The sequence below is a fragment of the Zonotrichia albicollis genome, chromosome 25 (assembly GCF_047830755.1).
Source record: "Zonotrichia albicollis isolate bZonAlb1 chromosome 25, bZonAlb1.hap1, whole genome shotgun sequence".
NCBI classification, from domain to species: domain Eukaryota; kingdom Metazoa; phylum Chordata; class Aves; order Passeriformes; family Passerellidae; genus Zonotrichia; species Zonotrichia albicollis.
Window position 1 is genome coordinate 904,477 of NC_133843.1, and position 19,133 is coordinate 923,609.

Consider the following 19,133-nt stretch of genomic DNA (forward strand, 5'->3'; position numbering starts at 1 on the left):
CCGTTCCCTGCTGCTGTCCCACCCTGGCATGGGCAGGGACAAATGTGGGCACTTCCCTGCCAGTGTCACCTGTGCTGGTGTCACCAGTGTCACCTGTGCTGGGTGACCTGGGACCAGACCAGGGCAGATCCTGTGCCCATACACTGCTGGGTGAGAGCTGGGGTGATTTACACAGCTCAGTGAGTTACACAGCACAGGTGAGTTACAGTACAGGTGAGTTACACAGCTGAGGTGAGTTACACAACTCAGGTGAGTTACACAGCTCAGTGAGTTACACAGCACAGATGATTTACACAGCTCAGGTGAATTACACAGCACAGGTGAGTTACAGTACAGGTGAGTTACACAGCTCAGTCATTTACACAGCACAGGGATTTACACAGCTCAGGTGGGTTACACAGCACAGGTGAGTTACAGTACAGGTGAGTTACACAGCTCAGTCATTTACACAGCTCAGGTGATTGAAAGCTCAGTGAGTTGCAGCCTCCTGCAGCAAAAGCCCTCAGAGCCAGAGCTGGGCCCTTGGTGAGCAGCCCCATTCCAGGGCAGCCTCCTGGGCAGGAACTCAGCTGGGTTATAAATCTCATTTCTCCCCCCATCAGTGGGATGATAAATTATTAAACACAATAAATCTCATTCCTCCCCATCAGAGGGAGGATAAATTCTCAAACACAATGAGGTGGGGCACAGAGCTTTGTGTTTTTCCTGAGCTGTGACAAGTTTGACTGCGGCAGAAGAGGGATACCTGCTGAGCAGGGAATGCCTTGGGATTTCCTTGGTGCTTGCCTGGCCCTGGGACATTTTTGTGTGAAATTGGTGAACTGGGGGCTGTTCCATTTGCCATCCTGTTAGAGGCACCTCCCTGGCCCACTCACTCTCCTGGGAAACCCCATCCTGTGCTTGTGGGGCGTCCCAGAGCCCTCGTTCAATGGCTTAACCTGCAATTTTTACTGTGCTCCCACTCACTTTTGTTTTCCTTTAATGAAGAAATACTGGGTTTCCCTGTAGGTTTCCCACAATGGAAACGTGTCTGAACATTTTGTCCTCTCACTTTTCTTAGAACAGGACCTTTGAGAGTGCAGAACTTTCTGGCAGGCTGCAGGTAAAGTGCCATCCACCAGAGCAATAACTCCATTTCCTGCCCCAGGCTGGGTGTTTTCCTTGGGACAGACCCACCTGATCTTGATAAGATCCGTTTCTACTGAATTTGAGGTCCAGCAGAGAGACTTGAGCAGCACCAGCTGTTCCTCCTACACATGATCTGCATTTTTCAAGCTGTCTAGACACCTGGGTGGGTTGCACACATTACCAGCACAGGTATTAATCATGTCAAATGTTCTTTTTCTCTACAGGTTGGTTTTGTTTCATGAGCTTTGTGAAACCCAGGGGAACACAGGGATTCAACAGGCAAGTGAGGAATTTGAACACTGAGGCTGACATTGGCCATTTTTCATCCTGACCTGGTGCAGGGATTTCAGGATTTCAGGAATTATTGGCTGTGGTGTTTGGTGACACCATGGCTCCAAAGCATGTGTTCCACTGTGCTCTTTGTGAAATGCTGCTGAATGAAAACTCACTGAAACTGCTGCACAATGGGAAGTTACAGCAGTGACAGATTTACAGAAATGAAATTTACCACTGATTGTACAGGGAAACCCAGAAGGATGGGCACTCAGGGTCCTTATGTGCATCCTACTCGGGTAAATACGAATGTTTTCAATGAATGCTCTCACAGATGCCAGCTGCCTATTCCAAAGTGAAGTGCTGTGTGATAAATCCTTTTCATTAATTAATCAGTGCTGTGTGATTAATCCTTTTTGTTAGAAAGAAGGGGATTCTCCATATTCAATCTGACTGGTTTATTTGCATTAAAACCCAGGGAAATGCAGATGGAAAGGGTGAGGGAAGGACAGGAGCCCCTGAGAAGCTGCTCCCACATCTCAGACCCAGATCCTGGCAGATGCCAGACCTGGGAAGGGGATTTGGGGATCCCTGACGTTCTCAGCAGGCCCTTGGGCACACGGGGCTGTCCTTCCTTGTGTTTGTTCTGAACCTGAGCATGGCCCTTTATCCCGTCCCTGGGATAAACTTGTTTTCCTCTCAGGTTGCCTGGCACTGGCGCTGATCACAAGAACTTTTGGTGAGCACAAGGGGTGTATCTTTCTCTACAAACAGCAAAGGCAAATAGAACAATATTGTGGTCAAACGGGCGGGGTGTTTGCAACCTAAACAGACATGAGAATCCCAGGACCAGCTGTGATTCATTTCCCAGCAGGTTTACCTTGCAGTTGAGGGGAACTGAGCAGCAGCATCAAACACCATCTTTGCAGGAGGGGATGGGCACTGGCAGAGCAGATCCAACCCTGGATGCAGAACGATTGTTGGTCAGGAAAAGCCTCCGATATGTGAACCCTTTAAGCAGGTGCCTTTGGCAAAGGTTCAGAATCACAGCTGGCAAGGGGAGGGTTGGCCCTGGGGCTGGTAGGGGTCACAGGCTGGCACACCCAGGGCATCCCTGAGGGTGCAGAATGGGCACAGGCAGCACCCAGGGCATCCCTGTGGGTGCAGAATGGGCACAGGCAGGGCTGGCAGCACCCAGGGCATCCCTGTGTGTGCAGAATGGGCACAGGCAGCACCCAGGGCATCCCTGTGGGTGCAGAATGGGCACAGGCAGGGCTGGCAGCACCCAGGGCATCCCTGTGTGTGCAGAATGGGCACAGGCAGCACCCAGGGCATCCCTGTGGGTGCAGAATGGGCACAGGCAGGGCTGGCAGCACCCAGGGCATCTCTGTGGGTGCAGAATGGGCACAGGCAGCACCCAGGGCATCCCTGAGGGTGCAGAATGGGCACAGGCAGCACCCAGGGCATCTCTGTGGGTGCAGAATGGGCACAGGCAGCACCCAGGGCATTCCTGTGGATGCAGAATGGGCACAGGCGGCACCCAGGGCATCCCTGTGGGTGCAGAATGGGCACAGGCAGCACCCAGGGCATTCCTGAGGATGCAGAATGGGCACAGGCAGGGCTGGCAGCACCCAGGGCATTCCTGAGGGTGCTTCCCAGTGGCTCCAAAGGCCCTGGAGCTGTGTGAGGGGAGCAGCAGGCTGCAGGCCGTTCCTGAATTCTCTCAGATATCCTTCCTGCCAAATCCTCTTGGCCAGGGCTTGGGCAATGCAGGCAGGCTGCATGTACAAACACTCTTGTGTACGTCCAGGCGTGCAGGGCGTGCCAAAGTGGACAGCCTGTCCTGCCTGGGCCTGCCAGGGATTTGTGTTTTGTCCAGCGGAAAGGAAAACATCCTTTTCTCTGCGCTCTCTGGAATTTGAAGCTGAGAGGCCTCAGGAGCAAAATGCAAACAATGGTTATCTGCTGCTGTGGGATGCAACAGGTGCATCTGTGATTAGCCCATGTTAGGTGTTTGTAATTAATGGGCAATCACAGCCCAGCTGGCTCAAATGTGCCCAGGAGTGAAGCTGCCAGCAAAGCCCCTGTGTGGAAACCCTGCCTGGAAAAGAGTCACAAAGGTACTTTCCAGCTTTTATGGTGACTAAAATCACAGAAAGGGGGCAAGGAAAGGAAAGGGGCCATTCATGTTTTTTTTCTGCTTTGCTATTTTCGATGATTTTAAAACTTGGTTCTAATTAGGTGATGCGAATTCTTCGGATGAACTCTGGGTCTGAGGGGGAATATAAGGTTTTATAGAGCCTGGTGTGAGCTGTGTGTTTGTGCCTTGTCTCCTAGCAGCACAAACCACATGGATGTGAGAGGCTGTTTTATGATCCGCCAGGGCTGTTGCTGGACGGGCTGCAGTGAGCTGAGTTATTCCAACCACGCTGGGTTGCTGCTCCCTCCCTCTTTCTCTCTTTTTTTCCCTTCTTTCCCTTTTTTTTTTCCTCTTTTTTTGTCAGTTTTTCTTTCCCTTCCTCGCAGGGAGGTGTGAGAGGGATGGAGGCTCTCACCAGCCCCGTGCCAGGACTCTGTGCCTGGGCTTGGCACCAGGGGCCCTTCTCATTCTCATTCTCATTCTCATTCTCATTCTCATTCTCATTCTCATTTCTCATCCCTTTTTTCTCCTGCTGGCTGGGATTCCACCAGGCGTTTCTAAGGAGGCAGTGAACTATGCTGGTTCCCCTTTCAGCTGCTCATCTCTTTAGTGTTTTCAAGGAAAAAAAAAAAAAAAAAAACAAAAAGAAAAAAAAGAAAACCAACCCAAAAGCAGCAGCTCTGTGCTCCTGCTGAGCAGCAACTCCCACCAGTGGGTTTGGGGCTCGGGGTGCCCCTGCCACCTCCTGCTCACAGCTGGGCACCTCTGGGCGTGGGCAGGCTCAAAATCCACCTGGGCACACACAGAGCCCAAATTCCACCCTGCCTGGGCTCACTTTGGGTTCACTTCTTGCTGCTTTGGGCTCCCTGGGCTGATCCTGCTCCTCCTGTCAGCCTGGGGCTCTGCAGGAATGAGACCCCCAGGAATGAGACCCCCCAGAAATGACACCCCAGAAATGAGACCCCCAGAAATGAGACCCCCAGAAATGACACCCCAGAAATGAGACCCCCCTATTCCCAGAATTACCCCACTCCCGTCACCTGGGGCTCTGCAGGCTGTGACTGCAGGAATGACACCCCCAGAAATGACAGCCCCAATTCCCAGGGTCCCCCCGCTCCTGTGATCCCTGGGAAGAGCCATTCACTGGATTTCGTGGCTTTATTTAAAAGAGAGTGCCAGGGAAGGGAAGAGCAGCCTTGCTGCTCTTTCACTGTACATGTTTCCACTGACACTCTTATTCCTGCCCTCTCTGCATCTCAAGCAGAAAAAAAAGAGCTTTTTACCTATGAAAAAGCTATAGTTCTAGCTCTATAGCCTATAGCTCTTTCTCAGGGAAAGAACTAATGAGGTTTATTTAGCAGGTCAATATTTTAGATAAATTGTTTCTGGCCTGTTTCTGGTTGCACTTCACTGCAGACTTGCCCAGCCTCTCTGAGCTGCTCTGTGCTCTGGTCTCAGGAGCTGTGAGCAGTTTGTTTTAGCCATGTGTGTTCATGCTGGCCCATCTCACACACCCCACTGATTCAGCATGGCCAAAACTGCCCTGCAGCTCCTCTGCTTGCTCTCTGCTCACAATTTCTTCTCTGTAGTAGAGACAATGTTTTTATTGTTTTGTTTTGTTCATATGCCGCCAGCTGCAGAGGAGCAAGGTGAAGAAACGTGATCTAATACAATGGTATTTACTAAATATACACATTTTTTGCCTGGCTCTATACATCCTCCCAGTTTCTGGAGCCCTCCCTAGCACAGGACACAATAGGAAGTTTAAAGAAATAGAAGGTTTAGAGAAACCTTCATGCCAATGGAAGGTTTAAAGAAACCCCTTCCCGTTGCTCCACACCACAGCAAAGCCAAGTTTTAAAATAATGCATTTGTGTTTTCTCTCACTGAAATGTGGTTCTTTCACTCACCTGCATCACAAAGGGGAGTGGGAAGGTTTGTGTGCCAAAACAAGACACAAAAGAGGTCCCTGGGCAGGGTGTGGGGAATTATTTCATTTTCTCTTCTGGCAAAAATATTTAATTTGGGTGGAAAGGGGAATATCACTTCAAGAATATCACTTTGACCACTATATAGGTGGTCAAAGCTGTTGGCCACCTATAAAGGCAGAGCCCAAAAGGCACCTTTCCCTCTGTTATATCAATGTCTTTAAGTCCTCCTGGTGCATAAAGGGCTGAGTGGAGCAGGATGTCACCTCGCCAAATGAGTCTCTTTGTCTGCACTTTTCTGGTTTTTCTTCCTGCCTGATGGAGCTGTGCTTTGTTTACTTATTGGTGCACTTTTCCCCCCCTTTTATTCTACGGGAGAGTGTTTGAAGTGCAGGATCCTTTATTGGGGATGCAGTGCAGCAAACACATCAGGCAGGGGATGAGCTGAGGCTGAAGGAGGCAAAAATCCCTTATTCCAGCAGGGATGTTTAACACCATCCCAACCTCACTTGTGAGCATCACTGAGCAGGGAAACTGAGGCACGGCAAGGAGCTGACTCCCTGAATGGCAGCAAAAGGGCAGAGCAGGGAAACTGAGGCACGGCAATGCACTGACTCCCTGAATGGCAGCAAAAGGGCAGGGCAGAGCAGGGAAACTGAGGCACGGCAATGCACTGACTCCCTGAATGGCAGCAAAAGGGCAGGGCAGAGCAGGGAAACTGAGGCACGGCAATGCACTGACTCCCTGAATGGCAGCAAAAGGGCAGAGCAGGGAACGGAGCCACAGCCTCCTGGATCCCTGTCCAGAGCTCTCCTCACAGGACACAGCGTTTCTGGCTTTGGGTGTTGCCTGCTTTCTGTTGCTCTGTCTGCACAGGAAGCAGTTCACTGAGACGTGAATAAACGTGAATAGTGCTCAGAGTTGGTTGGGTTTTTTTTTTTTTTCACCCTGTTTTCTTTTTAAAGGACAGTCTCCCAAAATAAATGTTCCCTTGAGTCAGTTCAATCTCCAGTAGGAAGAGTTTCCACAGAGTAAAGGCCTTTACCATTAGTAGTGGACAAATGGGTGACTCAAAATTTTTAAAAGCATAGCCCATGATCATATAACCTGCTAAATTAGGAACTGGTGTCATTGAGTGTTCTGCTCAGTAACTTCTGAGAACAGCTCATGTGGATACTTCAGGGAAAAACAGCCCTGCCCTCCCTGTCACCTGCCCTGGGTCTCCATAAGGCACAATTGTGTGACGTTAATTTCTCTGTAATATCTCTTTGGGAGCAGCATCATCACCCTTCCAGCCTCTTCACTGCTCCCTGAAAATGGCCTGGCCCCAGTTGTGTCCCCCAGCCGGGATTCCCATGGATTGTGGCACGGGGACATGGGCACAGCACTGCCCTGTCCTGGGTGGATTCGCTGCTGCCTCTGCCAGGCCTTGTCCCCAGCCCTGGGCCCTTTGTCCTGAGCAGCTCAGAGCTGTGACTTTCCACCCCTCATTCCCTTCTGTCTGCTCTGACTCACTGCCAGGACCTGACTGCGGCTTCTTTATTGCTTGAATGACACAAATCACTGTCACAAGGGCAGCTCTGGCCAGGCACGTCCCCACTGTGCCAGAATGCTCATCCCAAACCTGTCAGGACAGGATGCCAGGGCCCAGTGTGCCCCCAGAGTGAGTGTCTGCACCCCCCGTCCATGCTGCCGGCAGGGCAGGCAGTGGGAGCTGCAGAGGAAAGCGCTCTGGACAGAGAGGGGTTAACAGCTCAGACACCTCAGGGAAGGGAGGAGAGAGTGAGGCAGACAAAGGGTGGGAAATGCAGTTTCCTGCTGCAAGAACTTTGGCTGACACGTTTGCTGTGAGCAACAGAGCCCTGTCTGATTGTCTGATGGTTATTTATAAATGAACTGCCCAGCAATGATCCCTTATCACAGGGCAGTGTCTGCACACCCAGCGGCGAGGAATCAACCCAGAGCTGATGGGGTTTGCGACAGAGCTCAGCACATTGCCCTGAACCCTCTTCTATGGGGAGTCCAGCAGAATTCACAGGTTAAAACCAGAGAAAGGACCCTTGTGCCACCCTTGTGCTGGGCAGGATTGCTCAGCTTGGCTCTCTGTGCTGCCCAATTCTTTCCCTCTCTCAACCCAAGCGCCCCAGCTCAGATGGGGAGGAATTAATTCCAGCTCAGATGGGCACAGGGAGAGGCTGTGCTGGCACATCCACCAGGAGGTTTCCAGCACCTCTGGGTCCCTGGACTGTGCTGTGCACCCCTGTCTGTGGGTCCCTGGATTGTGCTGTCTGACCCCCAAGCCTGTTTTACCCCCAGAGAAGGCAGCAGAGCCCTGAGAGCACAGCCTGGCATCCTCACCTCCCCTGCCAGCGCCTGCACTGCAGGACTCAGCCCTGGCCCTCTCTCTGATTTAGGATGAGCCAATGTTTGGGCAGTGCCTTTCTGCTGGGCTGACCCATCTCTGGGTGACAGCGAGGTTTGCAGGTCAGATGTGTGCGTGGGATCCCCAGGAGAAAGTGGAGTGTTTCTGCAGGCTGTTATTACAGCCAATTATGCCTGTAAAAGCTGCTTTCCGGGTGGAAGGTTGAGGTGTTTGGTGACAAGCAGGTCACACGGGGGACACGGAGGGGCATTTATTGCCACACCACACGGCTCCCTGTCCCCGGCGTGCCCTGCAGAACCGGTTCTCCCTGCCAGAGGCAGAGCCCAAACGCTGAGAGGCAGGAGCAGGGGGCAGAGGGAGGGGAGCTTGTCCAGGCTCTCCTTGCCCCGAAGGGCTGCAGGCAGAGCCGACATGGAAACTCCTCCAGCCTGGTGTCAGGGCTCCATCCGCCCCGCCAGGCTGTCCCAGGTGTCCTGTCAGAGGTTTGGGACATCAGTGGCCACACACTGACCCAGCCATGCTGACAGCACAGCAGAGAGACACAAATACAGGCACCCAAAGCCCCTGCCTGATTGCTGTGCCAGGGCCAAGATGGAAATAAATTCATCTTGTGAGCCTTCTCTATGGATGGGGTTTCCACAAGGGAGCCAGAGCCAGCTCCTGTGGGGGCCTGAATATATGTTGTATTGTAAGATCTGTGTGGTTCCAAGTTACTCCAAACGAGCTGCAGCTGCAGGGTCCTTAGTTGGGCAGCAGCTGTAGCTCGTGAAGGTAACTGAGATAAATAGGGGTGGGTCAAGAGCCCAAGAGGAGCCCCTGAGAAGATAGAAAGGACTGTGCTGCAGAGAAAGGAGAAGAGCCCCAGCGGAGAGGGAAGAACAACATTGCAGCAAAGATTACAACAACTGGTGACCCTGTGTGAAGACGAACATGCAGCCAAACATCGAGAGAGAGAAGGTATGGAATCCCCCGGACAGCCGAGAGCTGTGGCAGCCTGAGAGCTGGGACTTTGGAATATCAGCCTGAGAGCTGGGACTTTACGTGTATGGCAGCCAGAGAGCTGGAACTGTGTGTATATTATAATTGTATAATTGTTAAAAGAAAAGGGGGAAATGTGGGGGCCTGAATATATGTTGTATTGTAAGACCTTGTGGTTCTGAGTTGCTCCAAACGAGCTGCAGCTGCAGGGTCCTTAGTTGGGCAGCAGCTGTAGCTCGTGAAGGTAACTGAGATAAATAGGGGTGGGTCAAGAGCCCAAGAGGAGCCCCTGAGAAGATAGAAGAAGAGCCCCAGCAGAGAGGGAAGAACAAAGCTGCGGCAAAGATTGCGACAATTGGTGACCCCGACGTGATGAAGAACGCACAGCCAAACATCGAGAGAGAGAAGGTATGGAATCCCCCGGACAGCCGAGAGCTGTGGCAGCCTGAGAGCTGGGACTTTGGAATATCAGCCAGAGAGCTGGGACTATAGAAGATAGGACAGCTGAGAGCTGTGGCAGCCTGAGAGCTGGGACTGTATAGGGATATGTATATATTCTATGGTTGTATCTAAAGACAGCCGAGAGCTGTGGCAGCCTGAGAGCTGGAACTGTATGTGTATTGTAATCGTATAATTGTTAAAAGAAAAGGGGGGAAATGTGGGGGCCTGAATATATGTTGTATTGTAAGATCTGTGTGGTTCCAAGTTACTCCAAACGAGCTGCAGCTGCAGGGCCCTTAGTTGGGCAGCAGCTGTAGCTCGTGAAGGTAACTGAGATAAATAGGGGTGGGTCAAGAGCCCAAGAGGAGCCCCTGAGAAGATAGAAAGGAGTGTGCTGCAAAGAAAGGAGGAGCCCCTGAGAAGAGGGAAGAACAACACGGCAGCGAAGATTACAACAACTGGGGGACTGTATAGGGATATGCATATATTCTATGTATGTATCTAGGACAGCTGAGAGCTGGGACTGTAGAATAGCTGTAGCAGCAGAAAGCTGTAAGAATATGGCCTTTAAGGAAAAGAGCCTTGGAACATCTAAAGACAGCCGAGAGCTGTGGCAGCCAGAGAGCTGGGACTAGAGAAGGTATGGAATCCCCCGGACAGCCAAGAGCTGTGGCAGCCTGAGAGCTGGGACTGTATGTGTATTGTCATTGTATAATTGTTAAAAGAAAAGGGGGAAATGTGGGGGCCTGAATATATGTTGTATTGTAAGACCTTGTGGGTCTGAGTTGCTCCAAACGAGCTGCAGCTGCAGGGTCCTTAGTTGGGCAGCAGCTGTAGCTCGTGAAGGTAACTGAAATAAATAGGGGGTGGGTCGAGAGCCCAAGAGGAGCCCCTGAGAAGATAGAAAGGACTGTGCTGCAGAGAAAGGAAAAGAGCCTGAGAGCTGGGACTGCAGCAAAGATTACAACAAGCTCCCAGGCAAAACCAAAAGTGCTTCCATCCCATTCCAGTCCAAGAGATCAAGGAAATCAGTTTTACCCAAAACCAGGCCAATATTCTGGAACAAATCATTCTGTAATTCTTCTGTTTTCCCACCTAGATCCCAGGACAACGTCACCCAAACCTTGTTTAACAGTGGACTGCACCTATGTTGCATAAAATTGAATTAACAGAAAGGAGCTGCAGAGATGGACTATCAGGTAATGCCTCTCTCCCTCGTGCCTGGGCAGCTGCAGGCTCACTGCACTCATGTTCCCTCGTGTTCAAGGGGCAGTAGAGCTCCTCATTTGTGTTACTGTCATGAATTAGTCAGTTCTGACCCTTGAGAGAGAGCTGCTGTCGTGTCAGGCTGTCAGCAGAGCTTCACTGTGAATTTTACCTGCTGAATATGGATATTTTTGCTGTTGTGGTAGAATGGAGATTTGCCTACATCTCAGATAATTGCTGAGCCATTAAGCTGCTCCTCACTCACTTTAATTCCTTGTGGCAATAGGTAAAATCAGATTTACTCTTGAATACTGAAAATTGCCAGTGAGATGTGGCCAGTGGAGCTCAGGGGCTGGGTCAGCTCTTGTGTCCCATCCCAAACCCCATTCCCAGTGCTGGTGCAGCTCTCCCTGTGCCCATCCAGCTGTGCTGCTGCCCTGGGGCTGTGCCACCTGCCCCCAGCCCTTTGATGTATAAATAACGCTGTGCTCACGGCTGCTGAATGTTGTTTATACCCCACTGGCTGCCAGGGTTATAAATACCCTGCTGCGTCTAGACTGGCTCTAAACTTGGCTTTGGGCACCCAGATTGGTGAGAGGGGTGGTTCCATCTCTCAGCACAAAGGAGCTGCCCCAGAGAGTTTGATCTGGGCTCCAGAGGGGGCTTGGCAAGAGAATCCTGTGCTGCTGCCATGCCAGAGCAGCACTGGCCCCAGAATGAAGGGGGAAATCTCCTGAGGCTTGTCTGTGAGTGTGGAACATGGGCACAGAATTGTGATGGATTGCCTGTGAGTGTGGAACATGGCACAGAATTGTTCTGGCTCACCTGTGAGTGGCACAGGGCACAGAATTGTTCTGCCTTGCTGTGAGTGTGGCACAGGGCACAGAACTGTTCTGGCTCACCTATGAGTGTGGCACAGGGCACAGAATTGTGATGGATTGCCTGTGGGTGTGGAACAGGGCACAGAATTGTTCTGCCTTGCTGTGAGTGTGGCACAGGGCACAGAATTGTTCTGGCTCACCTGTGAGTGTGGCACAAGGGCACAGAACTGTTCAGGCTCACCTGTGAGTGTGGCACAGGGCACAGAATTGTTCTGCCTTGCTGTGAGTGAGGAACATGGGCACAGAATTGTTCTGCCTTGCTGTGAGTGTGGCACATGGGCACAGAATTGTTCTGCCTTGCTGTGAGTGAGGAACAGGGCACAGAACTGTTCTGCCTTGCTGTGAGTGAGGAACAGGGCGCAGGGGTATGCTCAGGGGGCTGTGTCAGCACTCTGGGCTGGATGAGCTGCCTGCCCTGGAATCTGCAGGGCTCTGGCTGTCCCAGGGAGGCTGCAGAGCTCATTTCCTCAGGGCTGGCACCAGCTCTGCTCCCCAGCCCCGCGGAGCTGCAGGGAGGCTGTGAGGTGAGGCGTGTTTGAGCTGTCACCTGGGCAACAGCTAAACACTGACTTCAGATCAAACTGTAAAACAGCTCAGCACGGGGTGGGGAGGCAGGGCAGGGGGATTGCTGCTGCTCCAGCCCCGTGGGAGCCCCATAAAGCCCTCAGTGCAAAGCTGCTGCTGCAAGGCAGGCTGGCCCAGCTCAGTGAGCCAGGCTGAGCAGGTCCTGTCACCTGAGCAGGTCCTGTCACCTGAGCAGGTCCTGTCACCATCACACCCCTCACCTGGCACCTCCCCTGCCCTCCTGGGCTCTGCTGGCACTCTGCCTGCCCCATGGAACACACCCAGGGGGAGGTTTAGCTCAGGTTGAACACCCCAGAGCCTCTGAGCACCAGCCTGGGGGTCTGGCACCAGAGAAACTGCTGGAATTATCCAATGGCAGCTTCATTTTGGGGTTTATCCTTGGAATTAATGCAAAGGACAGAGGGAGCACAGGGCAGGCTGCTTAGGCTGGGCCTGGGGCACCTGTGAGGAACATGTGAGGAACCTGTGAGGTACCTGTGGGTTACCTGAGGCTGTACCTGGAGTACCTGTGGGGTACCTGGGGTACCTGTGAGATACCTGAGGCACCTGTGAAGTACCTGGGGTACCTTTAAGGCACCTGAGGCAGTGGCTGGGTACCTGTGGAGCACCTGTGAGGCACCTGAGGCTGTGGCTGGGTACCTGTGGGGCACCTGTGAGGTACCTGGGGTACCTGTGAGGTACCTGAGGCTGTACCTGTGCGACCCAAGCCCAGCTCTCCAGGCTCAGCAGTGATTCTGAGACGAGCTAAGGGTTTTGCAGAGTCTGTAAAGCACGGCCTAAGCTTGCCATGGTGCCCCGTGTCCCTGGGACAGGGCAGGGCTGGGTTTGCTCTCTCTCCCAGATTTGCTGGGAATGGCTGGAGCAGGGCAGTGAGGCACAGAGCCACTGCCAGGACAGCCCTGGAGCTGGCCCTGCTCTCGGGGCTCACCCAGGCAGAGCGAGCCTGCAGGATTCTCAGATACACACACAGGGATGGGGCTGTGTCTGACAGGCAGCATGAGGTCACCCTGTCAGCCCCTCTGGGTGAGATATATCAACAGGCTGCCCTTTGCCTTCCATGCAGTAATTCATGTTTTAAAATCTGCTTGTGCTGCTTCCCCTCCCCTCTTAACCCATTCCCAGCCTTTGCCTTTCCTCATTGTTTCAGTCAGAGAGGACAAAGTGTGAATTACATCAAATAATGACATTTTCCAGAGTCATCTGTTCCTTTCAGTGGCCAGCAAACCCTGAGATCACACACAGCATCCCCAGAAATCCATAAAACAGAAATAATTCTCATTTACCTACTCATCCCCCTACACTGAGCCATGTAGTTTTTACAGTAGGATTAAACCTGCAGTGGGATCCTGAGGATCACATTCAAAGGTGGCATTCAGGGCACATTCCAGCAGAGCTGCTGAGCCCACAGGGCTGAGGTGCCCACAGCACAAAGACAGGCCTTGGCTCCAGGTTTTATTTCCCCAAATCCACAATAAATGGCAGGCTAACAGAAAGGGTGGGCTGGGCGCTGGCCACAGGAATTCCATAGGTAGATTTATTCTGTCACTGCACAGAGCCTGGATCTGTCCTGCATGTGGAGAAATGTGGGGGCCTGAATATATGTTGTATTGTAAGATCTGTGTGTGTCTGAGTTACTCCAAACGAGCTGCAGCTGTAGGGTCCTTAGTTGGGCAGCAGCTGTAGCTCGTGAAGGTAACTGAGATAAATAGGGGTGGGTTGAGAGCCCAGGAGGAGCCCCTGAGAAGATAGAAAGGACTGTGCTGCAGAGAATGGAGAAGAGCCCCAGCAGAGAGGCCATAACAACACTGCAGCGAAGATTACAACAACTGGTGACCCCGACGTGATGAAGAACGCACAGCCAAACATCAAAGGAAGGTATGGAATCCCCCGGACAGCCGAGAGCTGTGGCAGCCTGAGAGCTGGGACTTTGGAATATCAGCCAGAGAGCTGGGACTATAGAAGACAGCCGAGAGCTGTGGCAGCCTGAGAGCTGGGACTGTATGTGTATTGTAATCGTATAATTGTTAAAAGAAAAGGGGGAAATGTGGGGGCCTGAATATGTGTTGTATTGTAACACCAGTGTGGTTCCAAGTTACTCCAAACGAGCTGCAGCTGCAGGGTCCTTAGCTGGGCAGCTGCTGTAGCTCGTGAAGGTAACTGAGATAAATAGGGGTGGGTCAAGAGCCCAAGAGGAGCCCCTGAGAAGATAGAAAGGACTGTGCTGCAGAGAAAGGAGAAGAGCCCCAGCAGAGAGGGAAGAACAACACTGCAGCAAAGATTACAACAACTGGTGACCCCGTGTGAAGAAGAACACACAGCCAAACATCACAAGAAGGTATGGAATCCCCCGGACAGCCGAGAGCTGTGGCAGCCTGAGAGCTGGGACTTTGGAATATCAGCCAGAGAGCTGGGACTATAGAAGATAGGACAGCTGAGAGCTGTGGCAGCCTGAGAGCTGGGACTAGAGAAGGTATGGAATCCCCTGGACAGCCGAGAGCTGTGGCAGCCTGAGAGCTGGGACTTTGGAGCATCAGCCAGAGAGCTGGGACACTAGAAATGTAACAACAAGAAGTGGTAGAAGATAAGACAGCTGAGAGCTGTGGCAGCCTGAGAGCTGGAACTGTATGTGTATTGTAATTGTATTATTGTTAAAAGAAAAGGGGGGAAATGTGGGGGCCTGAATATATGTTGTATTGTAAGACCTGTGTGGTTCCGAGTTGCTCCAAACGAGCTGCAGCTGCAGGGTCCTTAGTTGGGCAGCAGCTGTAGCTCGTGAAGGTAACTGAAATAAATAGGGGTGGGTTGAGAGCCCAAGAGGAGCCCCTGAGAAGATAGAAAGGACTGTGCTGCAGAGAAAGGAGAAGAGCCCCAGCAGAGAGGGAAGAACAACGCTGCAGCAAAGATTGCAACAGAGAAAGGAAATTAACACAACAGAGAACTTGACATAAAAGTGTTTTATATCATCTCCTATAAAACAACCCATAAATCCCTGCCCTGCTGCTCCACCCCTGCACATGGTTTTCATTTCAGGGGCTGGCTGAGAGGCAGAGTGGAGGGTACAGAGCACAAATTCTTGGTGGGAGAGGTTCCCTTCCCTCTAGGCTTCCTCCTCTCCCCTTGTCCCTGTGCCTGCAGCACAGCATTCACCTCTGGTGAGCAGCCACAGCTGGAGCAAGGCAGCATCTGCCACATCTGCCACATCTGTCACATCTGTCACATCTGTCCCAGCCCCAGGACACCCATGGGAGCACTCAGGGCACTGCCTGGGCTGGGGGAGCTCTTGCAGCAACAGGAAAAGGGGAAAGGGCTGAGCTTTGAGAGATCCTGGTGTTCAGATTCCATCCCCAAAGAAATCCTGAGATGTCTCAGGGCATTGCAGCTTACTGTGGAGTTTTGGGGAGCTGGCTGAGGAGATTTCTGGAAGGGTCTGGTGGCTGGCAGTGTCAGATCCACAGAAAAAGAGGCAGTGCCCATAAAGCTGTGACAATAGGACACACAGTCCTTGAGGGGTTTATTGCAGGAGCCCTGCTGCTGGCTCATTGCTCCTGCAGCCATTTGTGATCTTACAGAGCACATTTAAATGAAAATCCTCCTTCGCTGAATAAAAATCAAATCCAGGGGAAAATATGTTCAAATTGTAGCAATTATGGCTTTTGTTGCTGTAAAACTTAATCCTCATCTTGGGCTGTTGGAGCAGAGTGTTTTAAGGCCGTGCTGGACAGAAGATTTACTGGGACAAACCTGAAGGTCAGGCAGAGCTTTAATGTTGCAGGGGGAGCCTTGGAGGATTCAGGGAGTGTGCACAGAGCCAGGTGTCAGGGACAGGGGAAAGGAAGAGCTCCTGGAGTGACCCAATGAACCCTGCACTGCAAGGCATGGAAAATGTTGGTTACAGCCTTGTTACAGCAAAGATCAAGACACAGGAAACATTGGAAAGGATTGTTTAAAGCTAAGCTAATGATAATAAAAAAGCAGATGTGGAAGGCAATAAAAGTGATGGGATGGGCAGCCATTTTACTGAGCACTTTATGCTGATGTTAGCTAATAAAACAGCAGAGCCTTTGGAAACCGAGCTCCTCTCCTCTGTGCATTCCATCCTCCCTCCAGTTATTTAATCCCTCTTCAGAAATCACCAATCCTTATTTTAAGGGAAAAATTGCATCAAGTGATTATCTGCAAACCCAAGGAGGTGGGAGGCATTGCTGAGATGACAGAGATTTCACCTTGCAGGCATTTTGTGAGTTAAACTGCAGAGAACCAGGGGCAGGGCAGACAGATGTGGATCACACTGAGGATGTTCCCACCACGTTTCTGCTGTGATTACAGCTGGGGGATGGCAGAGCACGGGGGTGCTGCAGCTGTCACCATCATGCCAGGGCTCAGATTGGGAGCAGCTCTCACTCTGCTCCATAACAATGTCCTGTTCTCCTGTATTATATATAGTATGTATAATGAATATATATAAAATATAAAAAATATCTATTATCATATATAATATATAATATATAATATATAATTATAATATATAATTATAATATATACATATAAAATTATATAAATATAAATATACAAATATATAGTGTATATATATACACTACATATATATACATATATATACATATAAATATATAGAGAGAGAGAGTATAGCATTGTCCTTAGTCCCCAGCAGGAAGCAGTGTCCCTCAGTGGCCCTGGTGACATTTAATGACAATTTAACAATTTCATGACAATTTACCAATTTAAATTTAACGACAATTTAACCTGGGAGGGCAGGAAAGACGCAGGCTGTGGTCAGTGACCCCTGGCTGTGCAGGAGCTGGAATGCTCCTCCCAGCCTGGCGTGCTGCCCTGGCAGGGTGGGAAGCTCCACACTGCACCCCCTCAGCCCCCCACCCAGCCCACTCCCCATTCACGGCATGCCTGGTCCCTGAGCTCACTCCTGAATGGGGTCCAGGTAGCTCCTTGTGCCTCAGCTGCTCGTCCTGAGCCCTGGATCTCTGACTCTGCTCCATCTGTTTCCCATTAATCCCAGTCCTGCCTGCAGAGGAGCTTGCTGCGGTGATGGAGGGAAGCTGATTCACATGGGGGGATGCTGCCACTCTGCTCCATTGATCCCCTTTTAATCCTCCAAAAATCAGGATTCTGTCTGCCTGTGTCTGACAATGTCCCCTATATCTGAGCATATCCCCTGCTCTGAGGGCAGGTGAGTGCTGTTATCAGGTGTGCATCACCACCAGAGAGATTCCCTTGGTGGCAGGGATGCACTTGGAAATAGTGAGAGCCCCACAGACACCACTGACAGCAGGCCCCTGTCACCAGGGGCTTGGGCTGCTCTGGGCTCAGTGTTTCCAGGAAGGAAACAGAATTCCTCGTGCTCCTGCTTGACTGTGTGGCTGGTTTCTATTTGATGCCAGGAAATAGCGGGGTTGCAGAGCTCTCTCTGTTGTTTTGGACTATTTCACCAATATTTCACCTAACTCAGGGCTGGAGACAGATGTGCTACAGGAATGTCAGACCCAGCTCCAGCTGCAGTCAGTGGAAAAAGAGGAACTGCCTTGAGTGGGAGCTGGACTGGGAGCTGAAACAGTGAGTGCAGTGGTGCTGCAATGCCTTTCATCTCAAAGACACTGGGTGAGATCCAGGCTGTGCTGGTAATGCTTGGGAAGCTGCCAGCAGCTAATGATGTGGAACAAGCTGGTGACTCCTTGCTCCAGTTTGTAGGAAGCCACCAGACAAAACAAGGCCCAGGAATAGCCAGCTCCAGCCTTTCCTGGTTGGGTTCCTGCTGTCCTGGCGTGGCAGTAATTCAGGAACTTCCCCTGATGTGGCTCCTGCGGTGTCTGATCTGCGGAGGCCACAGTGCTCTGTGCACATTTATCCCAATGAAATTCCCTAGAAATGCTCAGCAGGCTGTACCAGCAGTGTCTGGAGCACGGAGCTTGCCCAGATCTGGCCCACTCTGGTCTGAAGACTCTGATAATTCTCAGCATGACACAGAACCTGCTCTGGTTTCCTTGATGCCCCCACAGCTCCTGGGGGTGAGGGGATGGAGCAGACACATCCCAGGGTGTGCAGCCCTGCAGCTCAAACCCTGCATGGCTGAAGGAGAGATTGATTCTCCAGCAATGTCCCTCTGGCAGGGGCAGCATGCAGGGGACTGCACAGTCCATACCCAGCCCAGTTTGGGATCAGGACCAGCAATGGCAATGGGGAAGGGAGGCATTCCCTGCACAGCTGTACAGCTGTTGAGGCTGGGCAAGCAGCTGTGAGCAAGCACAACTCCTCGTGCCACCTGGCCAAGGAGAAGGTAAATCAAGGTGATTATGGCCAGGAAGCTGGGAGAGCTTTTGCTGTCTGGCTCAAAGAAAGAGCGCAATGGCTTTGTGTGCCATGGCTTCAGAGAAATCGGAGCTTTTTAGAGCTGATCTCTTCTTGGAGACGTGTTTGGTGAGGGGGAACAGGAGCCATAAGAGAGCACTTTCGGAGTCATTTAGGCATTTCCAGGCAAAGGTGCAGCCAGGCTGCCCAAGATCAATGCTGTGCTCAATCCCTGCAGCTCCCGGGCGGTTCTGCTGCCAACGCTGCTCCTGCAGTGCTCCCTGCTGGGGAAGGAGCTGCCGAGGATCCTGTCCTGCAGCCCGGCGAGGAGCGCTGTGCCTGGGGGATGTGCAGAACCCGGGCTGGAACCGTGCTAACCGAGCGGGAGCCGCCCTAACCGGGCTGGAGCCGTGCTAACCAAGCTAAAGCCTTGCAAACTGGACTGCAGCAGCCATTCTAGCCGGGCTGGAGCCCCGCTGCAGGAAGGAGCCCGGCCGGTGCAGGGCAGGAGGCACAGGGCTCAGTAACTGTTGCTGCTCTCTGTGACAGCGGTGCTCGGGCTCGGAGCGGCTCGGAGCGGCCCCGGGCCAGCCCCGGTGCGGACCCCGCGTGTCACACTGCTCCGTGGACAGGACTGTCCCTCCTCAGCGGGACAGTCAGATCAGGGTCTGGCACTGTTCCCAGCGTGCTGCCGGATAACTGACCCCATCCCAGAGCTCTGCTCACCCGGCTCGGGCTCGGTGCCGGAGCGCCGCTGCGGTCACCGCGGCACCGGGACACGGCCGGGACAGCGCGGCAGAGGGCGCTGCGGCAGAACCGGGCGGGAACGGAACAGATTACAGTTTTGGTAATAAAGGGACCGTTTTGGTGAA

General features: G+C 52.1%; 1 protein-coding gene across 1 annotated transcript in view; it reads right to left on the bottom strand.

Moving 5' to 3' along the window:
• The window catches only part of ENO1 (enolase 1), a 172,475-nt gene that overhangs the window by 114,688 nt on the left and 38,654 nt on the right, over positions 1-19,133 (bottom strand). The gene's annotated exons all lie outside the window — the stretch shown is intronic.